Source organism: Oryzias latipes, chromosome 23 (assembly GCF_053564925.1).
Source record: "Oryzias latipes strain Hd-rR chromosome 23, Olatipes_Hd-rR_3.1".
NCBI classification, from domain to species: Eukaryota; Metazoa; Chordata; class Actinopteri; order Beloniformes; family Adrianichthyidae; genus Oryzias; species Oryzias latipes.
This window is the reverse complement of record NC_136259.1, coordinates 15,662,175-15,671,120: the sequence shown is the minus strand read 5'-3', so window position 1 is coordinate 15,671,120 and position 8,946 is coordinate 15,662,175. Positions and strand designations below refer to the sequence as shown.

At 35.7% G+C, this 8,946-nt stretch overlaps 1 non-coding gene across 1 annotated transcript; it reads left to right on the top strand.

Annotated features, from left to right (window-relative positions):
- The first annotated feature begins 8,004 nt into the window (after positions 1 to 8,004).
- On the top strand, positions 8,005 to 8,628 carry LOC101159550 (uncharacterized). Its single transcript, XR_013653534.1, has 3 exons — positions 8,005 to 8,084; positions 8,255 to 8,305; positions 8,424 to 8,628. It is a non-coding gene; the product is annotated as an uncharacterized LOC101159550 (transcript).
- Positions 8,629 to 8,946: the final 318 nt, after the last annotated feature.

Genomic DNA, 8,946 nt, shown 5'->3' with positions numbered 1-8,946 from the left:
GAGCTGACTTCAATCTCTCCCACTTGTTGTTCCTGACACCTGTTGACTTCTCTTTGACACGACTCCTTAGAGAAATGCCACAGCCCCGTTTAATGTCTTTCCATTAGACTGAAAACTCTGGGGACTCCCATAAGATCAAGCCTTCCAACAACAAGGGAGTACATCTGTGTGTGTGGAAACATGCGAACAGAGGCAGAAAAAAAGGATCTCGACACTCACAAGATATTTAAAAGGCTTAACTAAGCAGACTAACAAGAAATCACCATTTTTATCTTGTTAAAAGTCCTGTTTCTAAGGCGACCGAGTCATTGCCTGACAACTTGCGGTCAGGATAATATTAAAGGAAAGGAAAGAAAGTCAAACATAGTGAATTTCAGTTGTAGCAAATTATTTGGACAGAAATAGCCCCCAGTAGAATTCACTGTCCTTTTTTGTTTTATTCAAAAGGCAAACAGTTCTTCTAGGAAAGATGGGTAAGGTAGAACCATAAGTAAGCCGCAACAGGAAAAATACGTGTGTTGAAAATCAAAGTACTGTCCTATAGGGTGGATCTGATTGTAAAGCGCACTGTCAGTAAATAGTCTATTTTTGAACTTGTGTCACATTTAACCCTTGTGCTATCTTGTGGGGTCAAAATGACCCCACCCTTACATTGACGTGTTGTCCCTATCATGACAAAGGTGGATAAAGGTGAAGAGAATTTCATGTAATCCATGGACACCAGGGAAGATCACAAATCATTCAAAAAAAAAAAAAAGTTCAGCGCACCCTTGTGGGGTCAAAACGACCCCACTCCCAATGTTAAAGTGCCTTTGATAGCACAAGGGATAATGTGCACCGTACCTTAGGGCGCATTAAAAGAGTCAGAAATAAAGTCCGTCAGTCAGTCAGTATTGTTGCGTTCACAGTAACTCTAGTACTTGTTTGTGACACGCTACATGTTAGCCACATTTGCATTTGAAGACCTAACATCCAATCGGGATGTTTGTGCAGCAAGGGAAGGATTTTTTGTCACTGTGTGCGCTACGGAGGAGGCTTCAAACTACAGTTGAACCGCAGTCCAGGACTCAGGAGAACCGTGTCTCCAGGGAAAACTTTGTCTCAGAGCAGAGGAGCGGCTTTGGGACAGTGTGTGAGCTGGCGGAAGTGGCTATTGAATGCAGAATTGCCATGCAGTCCTGAGAAACCGTGCAAACAATCATGTAAGTTTGTGTAATCCGTCGTGTCCAGACAAACTAAAGGCTCATGTTATTCCCACATATTTACGTACAGCCAAGATGCAAATTCCGAAATGTCCGAATTCCCACCTTAACCCTTGAATAGTGCACTAGTGCGTTCACCATTTTGTAGGGCTGTCCGAATCTACCATTCCATAATCGAGTGCCCTAGAAATTTTGCAGAAGTCTCTTTGAAAAACCAGTGTGCATCGATGCTCAATAGATCTGGGAATATAGACCACAATGCATTGTATCTGAACTATTTTTGCCAAAAAAAGGTATTGATTTGATTTTAATTTGATTTCGATTTGATTGATTTATTTCAAGCATTATAGTCAATGCAATAAAGAATTTACACATATTTATCAAACTCATTACAGAAATGATGAAATGCATAGATTAAAAAGACAGAAAACAAAACAAAAATGTCACTTAAATCATATATGCTTAATTAAATACAGTGATCATTAACTGAGGTATAAGTAGAGTTTGATTTATTGCTTGAAAAGGAGTGGGAAGAAGCAAGCTTATGCAATCCCACCCCTACTGAGTTCATTCATTTGATAGTTTTACAGTGTTTTAAATCCGGTTCTGATCAGATAGATTCTCTTGAAGTAACAAAATCCAGTGGTATTTAAATGTATTTTTTAAATAAACCATCAACGGTTTATCTTCAGAAGACAGTGAACTAATAAATAATCATCACAAAACGCTCATATACATTAGTTTTTAACTTCGTGAAATCGATTACGTCATATCACAAGAACTTAACAATAATCATAACAATAATAAAAGCACGTTCTGAAGATCGTTCTACGCTGCAGCTTTGTTTGTTTACAACGGAATTCACTATATCTTCTTCTACAGCCGTTTCCGGTATTTTAGATAGTCCTGCACATGACAAAGAGATTTATTCTGATCTAAAGTGTGGCATATGTAAATGTTTGTTATAACTGGATCATGTTTTTCTGGGTCCACATCCACAGCTCAATTCTGATCTGATCTTTGTTCCGATCAGGGATATTTTGCACATATGACCGCAGCTAGTGACTACGCTGACTCCCAGCCTCGCTAGTAACTCGTTCCAAAAACACAGGTTGACACGTTACACCTTATCCGTGTTAGCATATTCACAACAACACCTGACTTTGTTTGCAGTTTTTTACAAACTGCAAACGGGAAGTAACAAAAGACTGACATTTTGTTCCTCTCAAAATCTCTTTGACATCAGTAAACACAACCTTAATTTATCCATATATAAGAAGCTTCTGATTTTAAGACACCCTGTCTTTTTTTAAAACAAAAATTAAGATTTTTAAGTGTGTCTTATAGTGATGAGAATATGCTAAGTGATATTTGTGTATTTGTATGACTGTTCGGCCTCTCAAAACAGGAGATTTTCTTTATTTTACTGACAGAAGACAGAGGAAAATTTCTGGCAGAGCTGAAGAGGTCTCATATACATGTTTATATTTAATGGAGCATGAATCTGGCAGTCGCTGCTGAACAACTGCTACAAGTAAAGTAGAAAAATATGCAAAATATTTTATCATCTGCAACCTAACTCCACTCAGCCCTGACAAGCCCACACACTGGACAAACATTATCTTAAAGAACATATGCTTCATGTACACACAAATTTATGATTGGCAACTTAAATGGTTGCGCTTTACTGTATTTTTTTCAGACATCTATTTATTTTTTAAATCTGAATATAGATTTCATAAAAATATTTCAAAATGAGTTTTTAATCTTGAAAAATAAAAACTATACACGTGTGATCACTTCAAAAGCACAGATAGAATTTTGGTGTTGAAAATAGTTTCAACAGTTATTTTTTTCAGTGCCTTAAAGCTAAACCTAAAGCCTTATACTACATTCACGCCAACTTAGCCGACGCATGTTCAAGCAACCCCTTTCAAACAAAAGTCTATGCAAATGCCGGTTTCAAGCTTGAGCATTCAAAACTCTTGCATTGTTACACAAGTTTAAGTCTTTTTTTCAGGCTCTATGTACAAACACTGATGTTAAACCAGTTAAATTTTGACCAGCCGGGGACTCAGATATGATATTGATGTATGAGTAGTGTCCTTTTCAATTCACGCACATGTCAGCAATTTGAAAAGTGATCATGGAGGAGAAAACAATAACTGTCCCGTCCGGACCCATTTGACACCAAGTCTTTCATTTATCGGAATAGAGCTGTGAAAGAAGAAACCTTGAGCAAGATTGGCAAGATTTTCAGCCTCTTCCAACTCTGAGGACATGTACAGTATGAACACCGTACGCTAAAAGGACGTTCATGAACCCATGTTCTGTTTGTTCCTGAACCCGTCACACATGCCCCAATGTGTATGTAGCATAAGTCCCTTGCATGCAGGTGCTGTGGGTTGGAGGCTCGTACAGAGGAGCGGCTGCGTCTTAAAGGGACCACAGGAGTTTTCTTGCAGTTCCCTCGAGACTGGAACGTTCATCTTAAGGGATGTCATGAAAATGAAACATACGATTGTCGTAGATGGGTTAAGTGTATCGTAAAGTACATTTGTAAGTCACACCTATAACATAAAGGGTACGCTGTTGGACAGTCAGTGCCCTTTAAAGCGCTCATTAGTCATTAGTAGGGAACGTGGATTGCCTCCCTACCAACCATACACAAATGCTGCACACACGGGGTATGCAGGTGAAACTGCCCCAGTACTTCACTCTTACCCCTTGTATGTTTTTTAGTGTTTGCTACGACCTTTCGCCCACAGCATTTCGTCAATAAAAATGAGCCTTAACATTTTCATTTAACATGCTCACCAAGCGGTTATTTTTTGCGGTTTGTCCATTTTTATTGTCCATTTTTCGCCCGCAGACAGCCCATATCCACCTATAAGGTCATTTGTGACTAAGGCATTGGAAAAACTGCAGTCGCTGCTGCCTTTTACCTCCACATTCATGTCCACGCACTGCTCCTTCAGACATAGTCCTCCTTTCAAGAGGTAAAATGATATCACCTGCTGTTAAACCGAGTTGACATTCTTTCTTATTTTAAAAGCTTTCTCCACTATCCTTGTTCCAAGGGTCATTGTGGCCTCATTCCCACACAAGGGGGTTTGCCATCAGAGCCCGCTGTGTTAGGTTAACCTGCTCTGACTCACACTTGAGGAGAGCATTAATCATGAGCGCTTTTCATGAATCCATAAAACTGAGATGTTTACACAACAGTTCCCACCTGTAAACTGATATAAATATTCATTCTTCACTTATAGATGCAACCTGTGATTTTTATATATATATATATATATATATATATATATATATATATATATATATATATATATATATATATATATATATATATATATATATATATATATATATATATATATATATATATATACATTTATTCTTTTTATTTATGGAAAGAAGATGCTGAGGACTTTTTTCAGAATGGTGTATTTTGTATTACTAAGTATGTACTCATTTGCTCCTGGTTATGTTGTATCACATGTGTTTGCTATACGCCTTTTTCTTTCTCATTCACCTTTAGTGAACCAAACATCTGCATTCTAAATATTTGCTGTAAACCTGGCTATAGCTGTACACATTTGCAAAAGAAAACCGAATTTGAAATTCAAATGAGTGCATACAGAGGAATTGTGGTGACAGCATACCTGTTATCTGCTTCCTTATGGAGCTAAAATGTACTTTTCCAAAGGACTAAATGCTGACGTTTGTTATTCATTTCTTTCCTTACCCCTTTTTTCTGTATTTTAATGTGAAGCTGCACTTAATAACTTTCCCATAAATGTTTTTATTACAATTGTAGTAAAAATAGATCTGGTAACTATTGCTTCTGTAATAAGATACAAAAATGTAGACTGAGAAAAGTAAAAGTAAAAAATTGGAAAAGAAATGTTATCCTTGTGCTATCTTGGAGCCAGCCTTACATTGACGTGTTCTCCCTACCATAACAAAGGTGGATGAAGGTGGAAAGATTTCATGTAATTCATGGACACCAGTGAAGATCACAAATCATTGAAGAAAAAAGGTTCAGCGGTTCAGTCTAGTGGAGTCTAAAGTGCCTAGGATAGCACAAGGGTTAATTGTTAGAGCAAAAGAAGTACAGAGTACAAGTCGCTCCTTTCTTGCATAGTTTGCCCAGAGGTGCAACTTATTTTACTTATAGACTATTTTGGAAGCAGACCTGAATTAGACAATTGCATTTAGTGTCAACACAGCTGGACTTTTTCTAAAATGTAGCCCTTTTCTCCCAAAAGTGCGACTTATATATGAGTTTTTCGTTATGATGCATTTTTCTGCTGTCGTGATTTCTAATGCAGAATGACAGATAATACAAAAAATACTGTAAAGTACGGATGTTGACCATTAGAGCACATTTTGGAATTAAAATGTTGCTTGTATACTCAATAGGCTTAAACAACTGTATATTTTAATGATTTACAGGAATGCTGTTTCATGCAGTTTTTGCATATCATTTGCTTATAAGCCATTTATTACTGTCTTGGGTTTGCACCTCCTACTTTAATGCCAGTCTCAGGATTTAAAACAAACAAAGGCTGCTCACATCATTACAGTATTACTGGAAGTAAATATGAAAAATGTAAATTACACCATACAACTTTTTAAAAATTAAACTTTTGTTACTGTTTTTCCTCAGTCAAACATTTGATGCAGTACGATGATCAGGAAACCACTGTTTTCATGTGTTAAAAGATTTTTTTGTCTGTGATTTTTTAAATAGAATTTTTTCTTTTGCTCTATTTAAATTAAAGAATGGATGTAAAATGTTTAACATATTTTGCAAGTAAAATGGGTTAATATTTTAAATATTTTTCAGTTAGACAAAGTATAAGTAGCATAAAAACACAAAATAAAAACTCAATTTATATTTGAGGTTAAAGGCCAAAGCAGAAAAATAATTGAAAGGCCATTTAAACTTCAAATAACTGGAACATCTAGAGAAGAAAGGCACATTTCAAAAATCCTTTGAACCAAAAATAAATATAAAAGAAATATTCATCTTTTGGAGGATTTAGATAAGAAAGCATTCCATTACCCAGATTTAAGATAACTTTAAAACTGTTACTATTACAACTTTTCCACAAGGAAAAACAAAAGTTTTTAACATAAACAACATAAATCTGACAGTTTTTACAAGAGTGATGTGCCTGAAACTGTGCATGAAATGAAGCATGCAACCCAAACAATGGAGGCAACCTCGAGAGTCACTATGATAAAGCGGAGAACAAAAGACTAGTTCAGTTGAATATGCACCACAAAGTCTGTAAATTCCAAAAAATGAAATATAACAAGGTGTTGGTAAAAACTTCTCTGTGTAAACCTGAAAGGATTCATCTGAATCTTATGCACAGCAAGCAAAACAACAAATAAGCTGATTCAGCATTAAGTGTAAATTTGTGACTTCAGGTTATCTGGAAAAAAAAAAGTCCAATAAAGAAATAAAATAAAAATGTTAACCTCAAATCTTCTTTTTTGTGACCTCAGTTTGCAGATAAGGAGAAACTGGCTTACTCTATAAACCAAATTAAGTTATTTTTTCTTTTTTAAGTATTTCTATTAATCGTATGCATTGAAACTAGCTGTTGTTTTGGAATGTTTTTCACTTTATAATGCAGCAGTAAATGTCTTTCTATTTTTCTTATGTCAATAACACAAAAACATTTCCTGGAAAAACCAGAGAGGCTGAATGAAAGAAAGGGGACATAAAATGCAAAGCAAGTCAAAGAAACCAGTGGGTTTGTATTCATTAAAGTAATTCAACTTTTTCACTTTTGAGGTGAAAAAAAAAACATATCAGAAGGAGACAATCAACGGTTTACAGTGTTAAAAGTGTTTTTAGAAACTGAAAGCATGAATCGGAACCTTGAAGAAAGATAAAACTCCAGGCAGGAAAAGTGGAAAACCTTCCAAAAAAAAAAAAAAAAAAAATAATAAATAAAAACATTAGTACATTAGTACCTCTGACAGATTTTGTTAGGTTTATAAAGTAATATGTAAAATAAAATGAATTTAGCTGAGCGAAGCTAGATCCATTGTTGCCTCAGGTTCACTGTAAAGTTTAGCAAAAGCGGCTGAAAATTTAGCATGACCTTCTACAAATGGATGATCTTGCAGCCCCTATTAAGAGGTGAACCTTCATTTTTTTGTTCTTTCAATGACAATTTCCTAAAGCTGATTATTAATTACCGTATTTAGCCCACTCTAGAGTGCACCTGCAGGCACACCGTCAATACACGGTCTATTTTCAAAATCAAAATCGCATTACGCAAGACAAAAGAGTCCCAGATAAGGTCATTAGTCAGACTTTTTTAATTGAGTTCACAATAACTCTAGAAGTTGTTTCTAACATGTAAGCAGCCTAGATCCACGTCGAACCTTGACTAACATGATGGGTTAAATAAAGCATCAGTTCAGAGAAAAAGTTCACCTCTTACTGCTTGATTTTGTCCAGATGATGAAGCTAAGGATTGTTTTAAGTTTGTTAGCACTGAGATTTACTACTTTTTAACACCCACCCAGCACCCAATCAGAATCGAGAATTCACCCGGACCATGAGATAATTCAAGTTTAAGCACTTTGTGCAAAGTAAGAAACAGAAGAAACAAACTGAGTTTAATTTTTTCTTGTTGGTTACCAGGATTATTGTTACAAACTTCTTACTTTCTAGTCAATGTGTAACATGAGAGATGACGTTATTCCGATGCAAAACTATCCTTTTTGGTTAATCATTAACATTGTGCCATATAGGGCAGACAGGCAAACAGGTACCAGCATCAGACAGCATTTAAAAATCGTGGCTTCTGCACAGGGACTGTGCCAGCACTCTGACAGCAAAAGGTAAGAAACTACAAATTAAAAAAACTTTTAGTAAATGAAAAGTTTTTGTAGTTTGTTAGCTTTAATATTCTTAAGGGAGATTTAATCATGTAAACATGCAACTGCACTATTGTTTCTATCTTTTAATCAACATTTCATAATCTCTTCTTTTTCTTTTTTTTTTTCTTAAGCTTTTTGATCCATTGTGATGAAAGCCCTTCTGTTGTTCTTGCTGTATGCAGGTAAACTCATTGTTGTTTTTGTTAGTGTATGAAAACTTTTTTATTTCAACATGAAAACTTTACAAATTAAAAAATGACATTTTGAAGTCCCCAAACTTTTTTTTCCTGTCTTTTTTAGGACTCTTTGAATTTAGATTTGCAAGAGATCGCCTACAAACTTTCAGAAGTGTAATTGAACAAGTTACTCTAGAAAAAGCTCAGAAAAACTGTAGCAGCACCAATGAGTCTTTAATCACCCTCTTTGATAGAGAACATGTGGATGTTGTAAGCAATGCACCATGCAGCCTGTATCAAACAGGGTTCTGGGTAGGTCTCAAAGAAAAGGAGAATAAAAACAGCACTTGGTCAGACGGGACTGAGTTGACATTCAATAAATCAACTGTTACGGCGAACAACCAGCAAATATGTGAAGCCCTGGACAACGGACAATGGATGGGTTTTAATTGTTCGGAAAGGATGTTTTTCATGTGTAATACAGGTAAGAACACTCACTCTCACAGGGTCAGCTTTATTGATTTTCACAAATACATCAATATATTAAATGAAAAACGTAGTTTGACTCTGCAGAAACTGCTAAGCTATATTTCTTGTGTTTTTGCAGACCAAGGATATGTGCTCATCCAAAGTGAAAAGGACTGGTG